Source organism: Dermacentor albipictus, unplaced genomic scaffold, assembly GCF_038994185.2.
Source record: "Dermacentor albipictus isolate Rhodes 1998 colony unplaced genomic scaffold, USDA_Dalb.pri_finalv2 scaffold_31, whole genome shotgun sequence".
Classification (NCBI taxonomy): Eukaryota; Metazoa; Arthropoda; class Arachnida; order Ixodida; family Ixodidae; genus Dermacentor; species Dermacentor albipictus.
In genome coordinates this window covers 2,686,625-2,702,819 of record NW_027225585.1, presented here as the reverse complement: position 1 = coordinate 2,702,819, position 16,195 = coordinate 2,686,625, and positions in this window count along the sequence as shown.

Sequence of the window (16,195 nt, the reverse complement as noted above, 5' to 3'; positions counted from 1 at the left end):
AAACCGATTATGATAACTCCAAATAGCTATTCGCTTGGTTTGTTTAGTGGTGATGTTGGGATTATCTGGCCAGATGCTACTGCAGACTTGAACAACGCTTGGTCCTCAGTGGCAGCGAAGGAGGGGGGAAGGTGGTTCCACTCTCTACTTGTCTTCGGAAGAAAAGAATGTAAAAAGAGATTAGTGCGGCACAAAAGGACGGCTACTTTATTTGGGTGGTGAACACGTGATGAAAAGTAAGAAGGTTCTGAGATGAGTTCCTGTCGAAGTACTTGATTATGAAAGAAAACTTTATGAAAAAGCAAGAGGCGTGAAATCGTTCTTCTCATCACCAGGTCTGGAAGGTTAAGAGTGGATTTCATCAAGGTGACACTGGCAGTACGAGCAAAATTGCTGACTATAAATCTCGCTGAACGGTTCTGGACCGATTCTAAAGTGTCAATTAGCGTTGATTGAGCTGGATCCCAGACGGCTGAAGCATACTCGAGCTTTGGACGGATTAATGTTTGGTATAGCTGTAGTTTAAGGTGTGCTGGCGCTTGGCGAAAGTTTCGGCGAAGGCAACCAAGCGTACGACAAGCATTGTTAGTAATGTAGTTAATGTGAGAGTTCCATGATAAATCGTTCGATATGTAAACACCAAGATATTTGTAAGTACTAACCTGCTCTAATTTAGTTCCGTTCAAGGTGTACGTAAAAGGTTCAGAAGTGGTAGAACGCGAGATTGCCATACTTTTACATTTATTTACGTTAAGGGTCATTAGCCAAGTATCACACCACTTAGAGACGCGATTAAGGTCAGCTTCAAGAAGGTAGTTGTCGTTTTCGTTAGTTATTCTACGGTACATGACACAGTCGTCTGCAAACAGTTTTATGGATGATGTGATGTTGTGCGGAAGGTCATTGATATATATTAAAACGAGCAAAGGGCCTAAACCTGAGCCTTGCGGAACGCCAGATTTAACTGCACAGTAATGTGAGGAACAATCATTAGCGGTTACGTACTGCGTGCGGTTAGTCAGGAAGCATTCTATCCATTTGCGAATATTGGGGACGATGTTCAGTGTGCTGAGCTTCAGTAGTAGTAGTTCGTGCGACACTTTATCAAAAGCTTTTGCAAAGTCTAGAAACATACAATCAACCGGAATTCTATTATCTAGCGCTAAGATGACATCATGCGTAAAAGACACAAGCTGAGTTTCGCATGAGTGGTGCTTACAAAAGCCGTGTTGGAACATGTTGAAGAGTGAGTTGGTTTCAAGAAATGTTATAAGGTTAGAATAGATTACATGCTCAAGCATTTTAGAGGGGATACTCGTTAAAGAAATTGGTCGGTAGTCTAAGGCGGAGTGTTGGTTACCGGATTTAAAGACGGGAATCACCTTCCCCACCTTCCAATCAGGTTGCAAAGTAGAGCACTGGAGAGACTGCATGAAAATGTGTGACAAAATTATGGAAGAGTACACTTCAGTGTTTTTCAGAAATTTCGCGTTTATCTCATCAGTTCCGCAGGCAGACGACAGCCTAAGTTTCCGGATTAAGTTATTGACTCCTTCAAATTCAATCACGAGAAAATCCACTGGAAAAAACCTGCTGTCGCACAGCTGCGGCACCGAAATCGCTCGTGAATCGGAAAAACATTGCAAAAAAACATCGGTAAGAATGGAACAGCATTCTTTGTTGCGCAGTACATGCCCATCGGAATCAGTAAGTGTTATTACAGCGTCCTTCACTGGTTTAACGCTTTTTCAAAACTTGGATGGGTCACTAGACAATAGCGAGGGAAGCGTAATGTTGACATAGTCGCTCCTGGCAATTTTGATGGAAGAGCGATATGCGGAAAGAGCTTCGCGATAAGAGCATAGAGAAAGGGATTGAACAAGAGCGGACACTCGGCGAAAATTGGAAACAGGAAAACGTCACGCTATACTTTTAACATCGACGAATTGGGGCCGCGAGCATCGAGAAAAAGAAGAATGTGAAATGAGATTAACAGAAATTGTTTTATTTGTTTTATTATTTGCCCCCAAAATTAAAAATATCTGCGTATAAATTAAGTTAAACTTTGCGGCTTTTTTTCGTTGCCTAGCGACAGGCGAACTGGCGAATGACGAGCCAAATGTTTACGTCATTCGTCAGACTCACCGCCGAAGCGAGAGCGGCCGGCCGCGCATCTGAGCATTGGCCTGTTTGGTCACCCGTCTGACTGTTTTTCTATTTTGGGATTTAGCCTGGTTTCGTGGCCTCCCGGCGAATGATTGCGTTCATTCGGAACTTCGACAAGGCAGCACTGCACTATTGGACTACGGCAAGGTGAGAAACTTTGTTCGACAGTCTGCGACGCACTTCAAGCAATTAGGCTTACTGCCCGGCAACTAGGCTAGACTTGTGACGCAGTTAACGAAAAACAGCGTGGCCGTCGTGGAGCAGTTAATTTGAATTAAAGAATCGCACTGGGAGATGTTTGCGACGCTTCCTGTAAGCCCCAATATTTTTTTAACTAATTTCGGTAGTTTTCGGGCACGCTAGTCGCACAGGGTGCTGTGACGCAGTTTCGCGTGTACTGAATTTTACTGCGACAAGTTTTGGCGCTTTCTCTAACTGCCAACATTATTGAAACTAATTTCATTACTTTTTGGGCCACCTTTCGAGCACAGTGGGTGCGCCTGGCGCTGTGACTCGGTTAGCGAAAATCAGCTCGGCCGTGGTGCGCGGTTTCGCGCTTTAATGCACTGACAAGTTCATGGCGCTTTTCTTTCTCTGACGCTCAACATTGTTGAAAATTATTTTCGATACTTATATGTTATGAGGCCCGCTCGCCGCGCCTGTTGTGACGCAGCGAAAAAGCAGCTCGGTCGTGGTGACAGTTAGTTTGGCGCGTACTGAATCTTACTATGACAAATTTGTCGCAATTTTTATGTCCCCGCAACAATTTAAGCCTTCTTTCGGTACCCACGCTTGTCGAAAACGCGACGAGCAATCGTGAAGAGTGATAACACGGGAGCGCATTGCTTGCGCCTGCAGAACGCAGAAGTGATAAGCCAAGGAGCTCAAACGCCAGGAACTAGTAACTCGAAAATTCTGTCTTATTGACGGCACCCACGCATTTTGTCTTGGGTGCGAGTAGAAGGAATGCTGCGAGCGTCCAGCATGCTCTGGTTGAGAGCCTGTGTTGTGGCCACCTCTGTGTATTCGTAGCGTACTATCTCGTCGGTTGTAGCCAAGTTCGCGAAACGCGCCGTTGCCCGCGCATTCGTGCCATTAAAGTGCAGGAAATAAGTATTGGGAAGAGGGGAATGTTTGGAATTAGAATGTGTTTGTGGTACGTACGGTATTGCTTGGGATGAGTCGGGTATTTTCTACGCCGTGTGTGTAAATACGAGCTGCTTTTGTTTGTAATGCCGCCCACTCGCCACTTTCGCACGCTTCGCCTCTACAGGCATTATTCTTAGATGTTAATACCAAAATAACGCTTGTAATTTTTTTCAGCTCACGTCGTCTGGTGGAGTTTCCTGCGGAAACTACTGCTGCTTACCTGGTGCCACAACGCTGGATGAATGCACAAAAAGCCCGCGACGAGCATTTACAAAGAATAAAATAAACGTTAATTTTTCCACATTTCACAAGGTGTCTTGCGTCTTTATGAAATTGCACGTGGCACATATTCAATGGAGGCTTGTGAAGATCGTTCGCAATTAATTTTACTTTATAAAATAAATTGCACATAAATATTTAATAAATAAAAAAATATGTAAATAAATATTTGCTGCAAAAGCAAAAAAAAAAAAGGACGGAGCCGGCGTGACGCGCACCAGCTAGAATTCAAAACGCGCGCGCAGAAAACCGAAACTGGAAGTGTGCTTCAGGTTTTAACATCGACGGCTTGGTGCGCTGCAGTCAATTCGGCCGCTGGGCTCTATGGGAGTGTCCGCTTTTACTGTATTCTTTTCTCTATGATAAGCGTGCCAACGACAAGCACTATTGCCGAGCTTTGCAGAACGGAAAAGGCGCTTTTTCTTATTAAGAAGCCTTTTTAGGTTTGTTGTAAACCATGGCGCTCGCTGCTTTTTGGATATAACTTGTAGTGGTACATGCCTGTCGATCAATGAAGCGACTTTGTTTCTAAAGAGGCTCCAATTCTGCTCGATTGACCTGTTATAAAAGCCAGGCATATAATTATGGATGAACTGTTTCATTTCCTTATTTATTGCTGCATAGTCCCCTTTCTTGTAGTTTCTTATTGTCTTGGTAATAGTAGTTCGGGGTAAAATGTCGACATTTAAGTTAAATGCAAGGCAGCAATGGTCGCTAAGACCAGGAAAATAAGTGAGCGAGTGCAGTAAGTTTGGTGTCGTGGTCAGGATCAAATCCAACACGTTAGCAGACGTAAGGCCTACTCTTGTTGGTTTGGTGACTAGTTGGGTGAAATTGAAATCTGAACATAAATTAACAAATACTTTATTGTCAACGGTCGTCTCAGTGTTCGTAGGGCTAGTACCTGACCAATCAATCTTAGGAAAGAGAAAGTCTCCTAACAGAAACAAAGGAGCACGCGGGAATTGTAGAACTAATGAGTTCAACACGTCATGCAATATTTCACAAAAATCAGGTGTCGCGTTGGGCGGCCTGTAACACACACAAAAAAGAGCGCTTTGATGACGGAAAGGGATGTTCGCACAAACAAGCTCTAAGGAAGAATTCAGTGGTATCATATGTGACGCTAGGTTATCGGCTACTGCTATAAGAACACCTCCCCCTTTCCCGGTGTGACGATCACATCGATAGATCGTGTATTTTTTATCACAATCTAATAGTTCACTACTGGCTACTTCGGGAGAAAGCCACGTTTCTGTAAGCGCCACAACGTCAGCAGAGCATGAGGCAATGATAGCCGATAAAGTGTCTCTCTTATTGGTTATGCTTCGCACATTTGAAAGCAGCAAGGATATGTTTCGAAGAACAGGGGGCGTGACGTTTGTTGTGTTAGGACAAAGAAGGGGCACGACCTGCAGACGTAGAAGCGGACGAGAACTCGTTTGAAATTGCGGCACTGCCAGATTCTAGTTCACAAATACTATCGGTTGCTCGCGAGTAGACAAAGCACTTTTTGTGAATATATAATTTGTTGTAACGTGTTGTAACGTACCGTGAACTGCTTCTTACTAGCTTTTCCGTATTCAAAAAGCTTTTTGCGCACACTTCTTGTAGGCTTGCTGAAGTCTTCGTTAACCGACACGTCACAAGCCCTCAGTTTGGCTCTTGCGACCAGAATGCTCTCGCGTAACTTGGAAGACGCAAGTTTGATTATGACAGGCCGGCACTTGCCCGGTGTGAATTTCCCCAGCCTGTGAGCACGAGATATGCGTTCGTCATCGGTGCCCAGGTTAAGCATTAACGCAATATTAAGGATTTTACACACCTTTTCTTCACACTGGGCCCATGTTTCGGCAACACTGTCTTCAATGCCATGTAATATGAGATTATCTCGGCGGGAGCGATCTTCAAGCTCGTTAAGACGTTCGGTTAAAGGTGTCAGCTGCGGTGACACGCCCAAGCTCGCGTTTTCTCCAGTCAAGCGCATAGTGTCTTCTACCAGAGAAAGCCTGTTGTGAATGTCGCAAAGTTTTTCCTCAAGTGAATTCTGCGCTTCTTTGACAGCGTTTAGAGATGCCATAACTTCATTGTGCTTTGCATCAACGTTCTTGTGAAGTGATTTTATCAATGAAAGAAGTTCTTTGTGCTCTTTGCTTGGCTCCTCCCTCGGCGGCCCAGGGTTCAACTCTACATCACCGGCAAGAAACAATAACCTTGTTACATACCAAGAGAGAATAACACTTGTAGGCATGGAAGTACTAGCAAACAACGATTGCTAGACCTTTTAGAGTTCAGCGAAGGAGAAGAACCCACCTGCACGATAAAGCAGAATGGCGATTGAGGCGGCTGCATCACTGCAGTACTTCCATGCCCACTGAGCGGGGGCGGAGGAGGCCAGCTGCTTAAGAAGCCCTCTTGTGATGCATACGGCGATGTGGAAGACCAGGTTCCGGTGAGTACAGGCTGGTACTGTCGATGAAGTGAAGCGGGCCCATCCCAACAGGCAAAAGGTGTTGATGGCGGTACAAGGGCGAAGACGGTGTCACATCGGGGAGACGGTAGCTCGGTTCCTGCGCTGCTTTGCTGGATCCACGTGGTAACAGTTATCAAAGCCTGCACGATAAAGCAGAATGGCGATTGAGGCGGCTGCATCACTGCAGTACTTCCAGGTAGCTGGCCCATGCCGTCGTCCAACTTATCCACGCTGAGGACGATGATGAATGGAAGGACTGCTTCTCATCGAGAACGAGGAATATGGGTTTACTTACAGTACCTACATCAGTCTAGCATACCAGCGAGAGAAAGTATATTAGTCTAACATGACTGCGAGAGAAAGTACATCAGTCTAACATGACCGCGAAAGAAAGTACATCAGTCTAACGTGACTGTGAGAGAAAGTGCACTGAGCAGCCGCACAACAGCGGTTTATAAACACATGGTCCTCCCCCGATACCCAGGTGAGGGAAACGGCCGACCAGTCATCGTAAACGATTCGCCTCTCTGCGGGACGGTTTACACACACGCACACTCACACACACACTTCCTTGCGCGAGGTTCACTGTCCGGAGCAGATGTCAGACAGACTTCGTAGAACTCGAGGCTTGTGTCAGGAAAGATGCCTTTTATTCCCCGACCTGACTCCTGCAGCGCGGTCGGGTGCCCATTGTCTTGCGTCTTGGACGGCGCGTGGGAAGGAGCCTCGAACTACGTTCCCGCGAGCACTCCCCCGCTCGCGGCAGACCAGGGCGGCGGTGGCGGCTCAGTAACAATAGTTGGTGCGCTGATCACATTCAGTCATTTTGGCGACGAGGCTAGAGCGTAACGCTGGGTTCCAAGAAACGTTGCCGCCGCTGTCGCAACTGGCTGGCGAAACTTGCACCTCAGCTGGGCTATTCTTAACACCCCCAAGAAACCACAATATCTAAGATGCCCTCGGGCGAAAAGAATAAATCTGTTAAAGAAGCACTTGGTTGGTATCGTTCCGATAACACCGTGATTTAGAGGCTTTACAAACAAGGCATGGTAAAAACCTCGTGCCTCAAAAAAAAATATCAACTGATATGCATGAAGCAACTAGAAACAGTACAACATGCGCGAAGCCACGCATAAGATAGATGCAAAAAATGAAGTGCGCGACCATTGGTGCGAGGATATACCGGGCCGAATAAACCAACAATTTCAGTTCTTGCCAACTTCAGTATCTATTACAACACAATGCGCTCGTGCAGTCGTTCTGCCTAACTGGTGCAACATGGCAAAGAAGCAGCAAACAGCATTTAGAACTTCAGCGAAATCCATTTAAACGCATGGTGCACTGCAGGCGAACTTTGTCGCCTACCCGTCTAAACATGATCGAGTGGAAAAAAACATTGACACGACAAAGGAAAGGTGAGAACAAGAAATTTCCCGCCGAACGGGGGCGATCCATTGCTACCGTTGCTCTGATGAGGCTTTGCGGGGAATGGTTAGAACAGCACCGCCCGTACGTTTTTGCCGGTGTTTCAGCCCCCCCCCCCCCCCACCATGCAACAATTCTTCGATATTCCTTGACGCTTTCGCCATCCCACACGCGCGAGGAGTGTTGCCTATTTTGCTTTGAAAACGTGAATAAGATAGGGAGGCTTGATCAACCACGCAGAAAACTACATTCCAAGAAAAAGAGGAGTGAGCCTTGCTCCATCCATTAAAAAAGAAATGGCGATGTGCTCTATGTTCATCTTTAAATGGAGCAACTTTCCTCCTTCATTCATGGGAGGAGCGGTTCGCCCTGCCAAAACCAACATGGCTGACTCCAGGAAAGCGAAACGAAGCGCTGTATGCAACTAGGCGTACAACTGTGCCTGTTCGCAGATGGAAAACAACGTACGCGAAATAAGCATATATAGTGTACGTAACTGATATGTGCAAAAAACAAATCTCGCTAAGGTTTCTTTGGCGCCTACAAGGAACCAGGTCCAAGTACGACACGATATTTTAGCGATGCCTTCCCGCGCGTCTGCCACTCTCATCACCCCCCGTTTACGTTAACGCGGGCGGAGCGTCCATCAGAAGCGCGACAAGGAATGCAATCGGAAAAGGCATCGCTACAACATCGCGGTGTTGAACTTCCGTAAACATAGGGATGTCCATACATCAATTTGTCGCACACACGCACGCACGTACGCTTATATTAAACAACGCGCTCAGTGCCACCCGGAGAGGCTTCAATGACAGTCTCAGCTGTCTCAAAAATAAATACGATAAACTCAAGCCCCCATTGCGGACACGCCGAAGAAGGTTTGCCCGACTTGTTCTTTTCCATGTTGGTCCCCATTTAAACACGATGACGTCTTTGCACATTCGTTCAAGAAGGGTGGAGCACTTACAACGGGTTCCATTACTTATTAAGAAAAAAGAAATTGGAGTCTGCAGCACGACCAAAAATAGACACATTTTCGCCCTTCCATATTTCGGTTTTTTCTCGGATTTTTTCTGTCTGCCTCCGCCAGTAAGGATCGCTGTCGGTTACAATATCCTAAGGGCATAGGCCTAAATTCTTTCGAGATTTGAAGAAAAACACAGCTATATCGCCTGCGTATGCCAGAACGCACGCGTGAAGCCTGAAGCCACTAACTACTGCGGTTTATGAAGGAGAGGAGAAATAGGGCATCCTTGACGCACTCAGCGCCTGCACTTCGATGAGATTTCCCACTCCTTTGTTAACAACCATCCCAGTACTACAACCGCTGTACGCCATGCCAACAGCTTCGGTTATTACCGTAACTACATTTGCATATTCTAAGACAGTCATGAGCAAGTCATGTGGCAAGCGGTCAAATGTCTTCTCAAGATCAATCTGGAGCATCGCCAATGCACCCTTCATGAAATTGCAACACTGTAATGCACACCTCGCTTTGTGAATGTAGGTAAAGGTGCTTCTGCCCTTTATTCCACATGTTTGAGGCGGGCCCACAATTTCTTTTATGACACTCTACAACCTTCTAGACACCGTTTCCATAAGCATATTGTAATCTACGTTTGCTCGACCGATAGGCTGATACTTGCCGAAGTTTGATAGAATCGTTCGTTTTCGGAATGAGAATTGTACGAGAAGTGATAGAGGCAGATTTTTAAACGCAAAGGCTTCTTTGAATAAGCGCCTCAATATCGCAGATACTTCTCGCTTGAAGGTATTCTAAAAAGCCGCACTTGGCCCTTCAGAGCCAGGGGAGTTCCCGGGTTTGAGGTCATCGATCGCCTTTTCTACCTCCCCTACCGAGACTGAAAGTTCCAAGCTAGCCTTTGCTTCGTTATCAAATTGTAAGCATGTAAGACAAAAATTCACTTTTGAAATGGTCCGCTATCTACCGCACCTAACGAAAACAAAGCACTATAATACTCGCAAAAGGCTTGCTCGATCTCGTGTTTCGCGCTTCTCACGACACCGTTATATACAATTTCTGCTATTGTATTACGTTGAGCATAACTTTTTTCCGTACCTAGTGCGCGCTTAGTAGGGCTTTTGGCCATTACCGTTTTCTCTGCTCTCGATCTTACAATTGCACCTCGAAATTTTTCAATGTCTACCAACTCCAATTTCTTTTTCTACACACGGATATCTGCCTGAAAGATACCAGGCCGACCGTCTTCTTTGAAAAGGTTCCGCAAGTTTGAACGCAACAGTTTCTCATGAATTCATTCATGTTTAAATGTGCTGCTTCTTTTTATAGCCTTCATGTTATTATTTTGCTTAAACGTTTCCTAGTTCGGCCCAATCTCAGGGTTGTAGTCTTTTTACAGTTCTTGCATGGCCTCAAGTGCTATAGTTTTGAATACATCGATATCAAGTAGTTTATTATTATATTTCCATGACTTCCAGTTCAATTTTCCTTTTCTTTCTTTTTTTACTGCAAATGCTAAACATAGCGAGGCAATCTTCAGTGATCGAGAGAGCGGTTAGGCAATTATCCTTACACAGAGGCACAATCGAGACATATTAACAATCTAAGCTTGCGTGACAAGAACCTTGAAACTCTTTGAATTGGTCTTCATGCCCACTAGTAATACGTTCTCCCACATATTCAAGAGAAGTCGTTGGTGATATGCACTAACTTTTCCGTGCTATAGCCTCACGACGCGGCCGTAGTACTCGTTTTATCACGTCATGAGCATACACAATTAAAATCACCGAGAAGGATGAGTATAGGATCAGTGTTGCAATACTCACTAATGTGGCAGAAGTAATCTAAACGCTGTGCCAAGTCAGTTGGAGCATACAAAAAAACCACGTGCCACTCATTGCAGGCAAAAGAAAAATCACAGACTACAATACGGCCCATTGAACAATTTGTAACCAAACGTATACATATCCTTAGGCAACTACGTACAAATAGTACAAAAGTTCCTGACTTCCCAAACGCATGACTGACGCACACATCATAATGCGCCGAGAACGGGTGCTACATGCCCACGGCCCGGTCTTCACCTCCAACTCATCTTTCCGGCACTACGATAATATGTAATTCTTGTTCCGTGGCAATACGATATTGCAGATGTTTGCTTCTTTTAGTCGCTAATCCGCAGACATTAACTGTTCCTACGCGCAGGGAGCTTTCGAACGACACATTTATCGTGCCGTACGAGACCGCCGGCAAGACATCCTCATTACCCATCTCGCCCGCATTGTGCGCTCGCCACATAAAGGTTAGCCTCTTTGACCCCCTTCGTAAAGGACAACGCGCTCGTCCGAACGTCGCTGCGAGGTTTCTTCTTCACCCCATTCACGTCCAGCGATGCTTCAACCTGTCACAAACGCTGCTCCTGCGACACCGCCACGACAGCGTCATGGCGACGTTTTTTCGGGGTTGAGACGCTGGTCGTGTCCGTGGACTCTCTCGTTGGTTCCTCATTCGGAAACAGCTGACTAACGACGGCCGTGTTCACTGTAACGGTCTCTTGGTGCTCACCAGCGCTGGGTCCCATCATGGCCGACGCTTGCAGCCCGGAGACGCTGCCTTTCTTGTCTGCCCCCTGATCGGTTCCGCTCTAGTCAGCTGTAGCGGACGCTGCAGCTTGCTCGGCCCCTTCCTCATCGTGACCATGCAGCTCACTTTGGCCTGCAACCGTAGAACTGCCAACTCCTTTGGCGTAGCTGCGAGTACATGCCTCCTGTCCGTGGCAAAACGCGTGACATTCGGCGTACTTCGGAACCCTAGAATCTCGCCGCATATGACCCGTGTGCTACCAACGAAGGCACAGAGGGGCTTGACCTGGCGCCACAATGAGCACTGTACCGCTGCCAAGACGCATTTGGTGTGGTGTGTGGTCCAGTGCCATTCCCTTCTTCAAAAGCAGTCGCTCAAACTTAGTCAGAGAATCAGCACATTTGAAGCCCCCCGCTTTCCACCTATCCTTGGTCACCACCTCCTGCACTTCACCATATTCACTGAATGCCGTCCGGATGTTATCGCTCGTAGCATCCAAAGCCACCCACCCCTTGCATGTTGGAGTCGACGACGATGCAAAGACGTTCCTTGATGACTGAGCGTCCTGCTTCTATAAGCTTCTTTTGAGCTTCATCCGTCCGTAGGTTAACGAACCAGACGTGGGACATCTCGTGGGAACCTTTCACAGCAACGTCCTTGACAACGACGGCGTCTTGCAGGCGCTTTCGAAAGCCTTCAATGCGATACGGACGCCCGGAGATGTCGGAGTGCAGTATGACCGCTCGCTTCGCAGGTTGACCTGATAAATCAATGGGCTGGGAAAAAGACGGGCTAGCACGGCCGTTGACGACCGCTGTCGTAGCTCGCTCAGAGCCAACCATGCTGCGCCCACACGCGTCGGTGACCGGAAGCAGAAATAACCACCGACGCCGGTAGGTGCAGCAGCAGCCATTCCATGACTCCATGGCAGGGGGCGTAGTTTGCTACCCAGTCACTTGAACCGATTGCCTAATTCTTCTGAAACCAGTCTCCAGTGCGAGTCGGTATAGCTGCAAGAGAGGCGACGACACGCTGAGGAGGTTTGTGTCGTAGGCCACGTGTATTTCTGCGCCTGTGCACTTCACAACGACAAGCGACATCGTCTTTAACAGTGAAGAATAAAAGAACTCAATGTAATTCTGGGGTTTACGTTCCAGAAATCACGATTTCATTATGAGACACGCCACCGTGAGGGATGCCGGATTAATTTTCACCACCATACATACGGTATCTTTAACGTGCCCCAAATGCACGAGACACGGGCGTTTTTCGCATTTCGCGCCTAGTCTAAATGTGGCCGCCGCGGCCGGGATTCGATCCCGCTTCCTCGGGCTTGAAGAAAGTGTGCCTGTGTTGCCGTTTCCTAAGTGACAATGTCCAAGCTTAAATAATTTCGTTGATCACGTAAGCATGCGAAATTCATAAAGGCGGTAATAGAAAGCAATATCACTAAACGAATGCTTGCTAACATAGAATACTACAGTCCTACCATTTCAATCTGAATGTTTGCGATTTATTTGTATTCAAGGTTTGCAAATTCATTCATGTACTACATAAGGGCTGAGAACGCCGCATTGGTCACTTTAGAATTGTTGTCATTCGCAAATTTGTACGACCATGCATATGAGGCGTTCAGGTCTCGCGTCTCTATTCGCGGCTTAATGCAGTGGTTTGCAAAACTTTTCTCGGCCTTCTGCATGTTTGAGTGCGCCTCGGACTATATAGCACCTTGTTTACACTGTTTAGTTACCTCTGCATCAATGATTCAACTGCGTCGAGTTAACTCTGCGTCAATTCGTTTCAGCTCCGCTCTTGAGTTAGTCGCACTCCTTCTGGCAAGATAGGCTAACACCCTTGTAACCGCCAATTTACACGTTTACATTTTCTGTATATCATAGTCCATTGTTTGAAGAAGTAAACTAGTTCTTGGAGTGCGCTCGTATTGTGTACTTCCTCTCGTTCTTCGCACGGGTTTCACTGCCCACCCATAGGAACATGTTCAATCATCAACTCGCCCAGCTTGCCATGTTAATACACTCATTCTTATGTTATTGTTGATATATGTAAAAATTAGGAACCATTGCCGCTTTCAGGTCACCTTACCAATTTCAAAACTTTTCATTTCAATGAACAGGAAGACGACAACGTTTGTGGGACGAGTAATGTGCGTGATCCTATTGGCATTACGTTTCAATAGGGGAAAAGATAGACTGTGCGAAATAAATTCTGGCCAGACAAGTATGTGTGTAGAACAATACATTGATTGTGGTAGGTTAGACTGTCTGTCTAAATGACTCACGGCCTGAGCGGGGACAGACTTCTTGTTCTACAAGTCCTTTCCAAAGCAAATCTTGCGAACGCCGACATTTAGGTCGCGAGCATAGAAGAAACCGAAAAACAAAGACAGGAGTATGAATATGGGCGTGACGGCTAAAAGTAGCGTTCTATATAGTCAGAGAAAGAAACATGAGAGGCCCTGCAATGCAGAACAGTAAATGACAATTGCAGTCAGAATTAATGTGCAGTACTGAAGCCACTCTCCACACTTTCTCTTTCACTCACTCCCACGACAGCCACACTATTCCGATTCATGATGGCCTGGTCATCGCAGATGGTAAACTGTTGACCAAATTCACTGCAACATAACCTAGCAGGAAGTGTATTTTTTGCCGCTTTTGTTGTTGAGCACACGATATAGCCCACGGCCTGACTTGGCACACTGGATGTTGTGCACATTTTATTTATTGAACATACCATACAGGCCCCTTTACAGGGCATTGAGTAATGGGGGTAAATAAAGAAAGTACAAAGTAACTTGTCGGTGCACAACGTACGGCTCAAATTTGCAGTTTAACTGCCAACTGCCATCTTCACGGAATGCCTGTTATGTCCAGGAATTGCAGAAATTCTCCATTGGAACTTTAGTTTCAGTTAGTGATAGTTTCAATGTAAACAATACAGAAATGAAAGATGGCAGCTCTTCCTGATGGAGACGTCAAAATCCGTATAATAAAAATAAAACCCAAGGACACTAGTCCAATAAATCTGCCTTGTGTTCATTTTCTTGAGTAATTTTGTTGACAGGCAATACTATCTGTACAAGTGCAAGGGAGATGAAGCACACCAATACATGTCACTGTAACTTGCAGATACAACTTGCAAAGTATACTGCCTAGCCTCATATGCTTCCTTCAGACCATCAATACCTGGTTTTTGTGGTTAAGCTGTAAATATGGCAGGGCATAAGAGACAAGGTAATGCCATGCAGGGTTACCTTGGCCAGTCTCGGCTAGAAGGAACTTTTACAGAAAAAAACAAGTTGAGAACTGCCAACTGTAGCACACATTTTACAGCAAGTAGGTCACCTATATTCACCCTTCTTTTAATTGCTAATAGCACATGTTATAAAAAGCAAGGCGATTAAACAAGCTAATAAAGTTTATCTATCGCGATACATAGCTGTGTTCCATGTTAGCTCTGTGGAATACCCACTACCTGCTGTGTTCAGAAAATTTAATAATTCCTCAAACACTTTAGCAGGGAAGAAGTTTGGGCGTGTTGGTGGGATGCATGCAGACTGGGATACATAGCGCAAAAAATTACACAGGGACAAGCAGAACACAGGACGAGCGCTAACTTTCAACAATTGATTTATTGCAGCTGGTGAGTACATATATACTCACTGGGACGCCACTACAATAGAACACACTGAAGGGGAGGAGGAAAAGACAGTCATATGACTATTATGCCCAAAAATTCAAGCTCTTTCCTTGATCCTTGATCTTTTCTTTCCTTGAAGGAAAGAGCTTAAATTTTTGGGCATAATAGTCACATGACTGTCTTTTCCTCCTTCCCTTCAGTGTGTTCTATTGTAGTGGCGTCCCAGTGAGTATATATATGCTCACCAGCTGCAATAAATCAATTGTTGAAAGTTAGCGCTCGTCCTGTGTTCTGCTTGTTCCTGTGTAATTTTTTGCGCTATGTATCCCACTCTGAATCCTCAAACACCTCTGTCAGAGTATTACATGACGAGTGGGCTTCTGCCCGATAAACAAAAATTTCTTCCATAGTGGCCTTGAAATGGTAGAGTTTTGATCGGCGGCCGTCAGAACGAAGGATTTCGGGTACAAAGAAGCATGTGCTGGCGGCAGATACAGCCAACGACTGAATTTTCGGACACCCAAATTTTCGGACATGCCTGATATTTCGGACGTCTTCACGGCACCGCCACGAGCCCCATAGAATCAATGTATAAGGACATCTGAAATTTGGGACGCTCGAACCCCCCGCCGTCCAGTTTTCCGGACTTTTTGACGCGACGGAAGGTCCTTTGGCCCCTCGCGCAGCACCCTTGCGAAGGAAATAGACTTGCAGCCGAAGCATATCACCGCTCTGAACCACAACTAGCCAAATCTAGCCGTCACACACCAATTTGGTGTGGCCACGCTGGCTATGTTCATTGCCGCACTTCCGCCTCCGGCGAGGTTCCGGAGCGGCGCCATTTCGTTTGTTTGCGCAGGCCACGTTGTGGCTAGCGTGGTGTGTGGCTGTGCTATTGTGTCAAGTGTACTCTGCGACAGTAGGCCTAGGTGCTTCGACGCTCGTCAGCGAACTCCACTGTTCGCAACCTGAGGATTTCGCTTGCCTTCGATGGCCCCCACTCCGTCTTTGTCGGGTTTCCATACCCACGGAAATAACTTTTGAACAGTTTGTTGACGCCGACGAGCTCGACTTCTGTGCAGAACTGACTGACAAGGAAATAGTCCGTTAGGTTGTGAGGGCTTCAGAAGACTCCGATGTTGAAAATGAGGAGCCAATGCCTGCGCCGCTACAAGCGCTGAGTTGACGCGAGCACTGTTGACTATTTCATCGCTGTACAGTGCTGGCGTGACCCTTGCTCAGATCGAGGCGAATATGATCGCATGCAACCGGAACGCCGTCGAAACAACAATCAACAAGTTCTTCAAGCCACTGCACCAATAACACCGGCTGCCCGACGATGCACATGTACATAATAAACCGGCAGTCGGCTGCATACACAGGTTTTGAACGTATCTTTTTATAGTCACTTCACTGATGCTTTGGCAGGGTTTCGGAAGTCTGGTACTTCGCCCTTTACCCTCTAGATCCGAGCACAA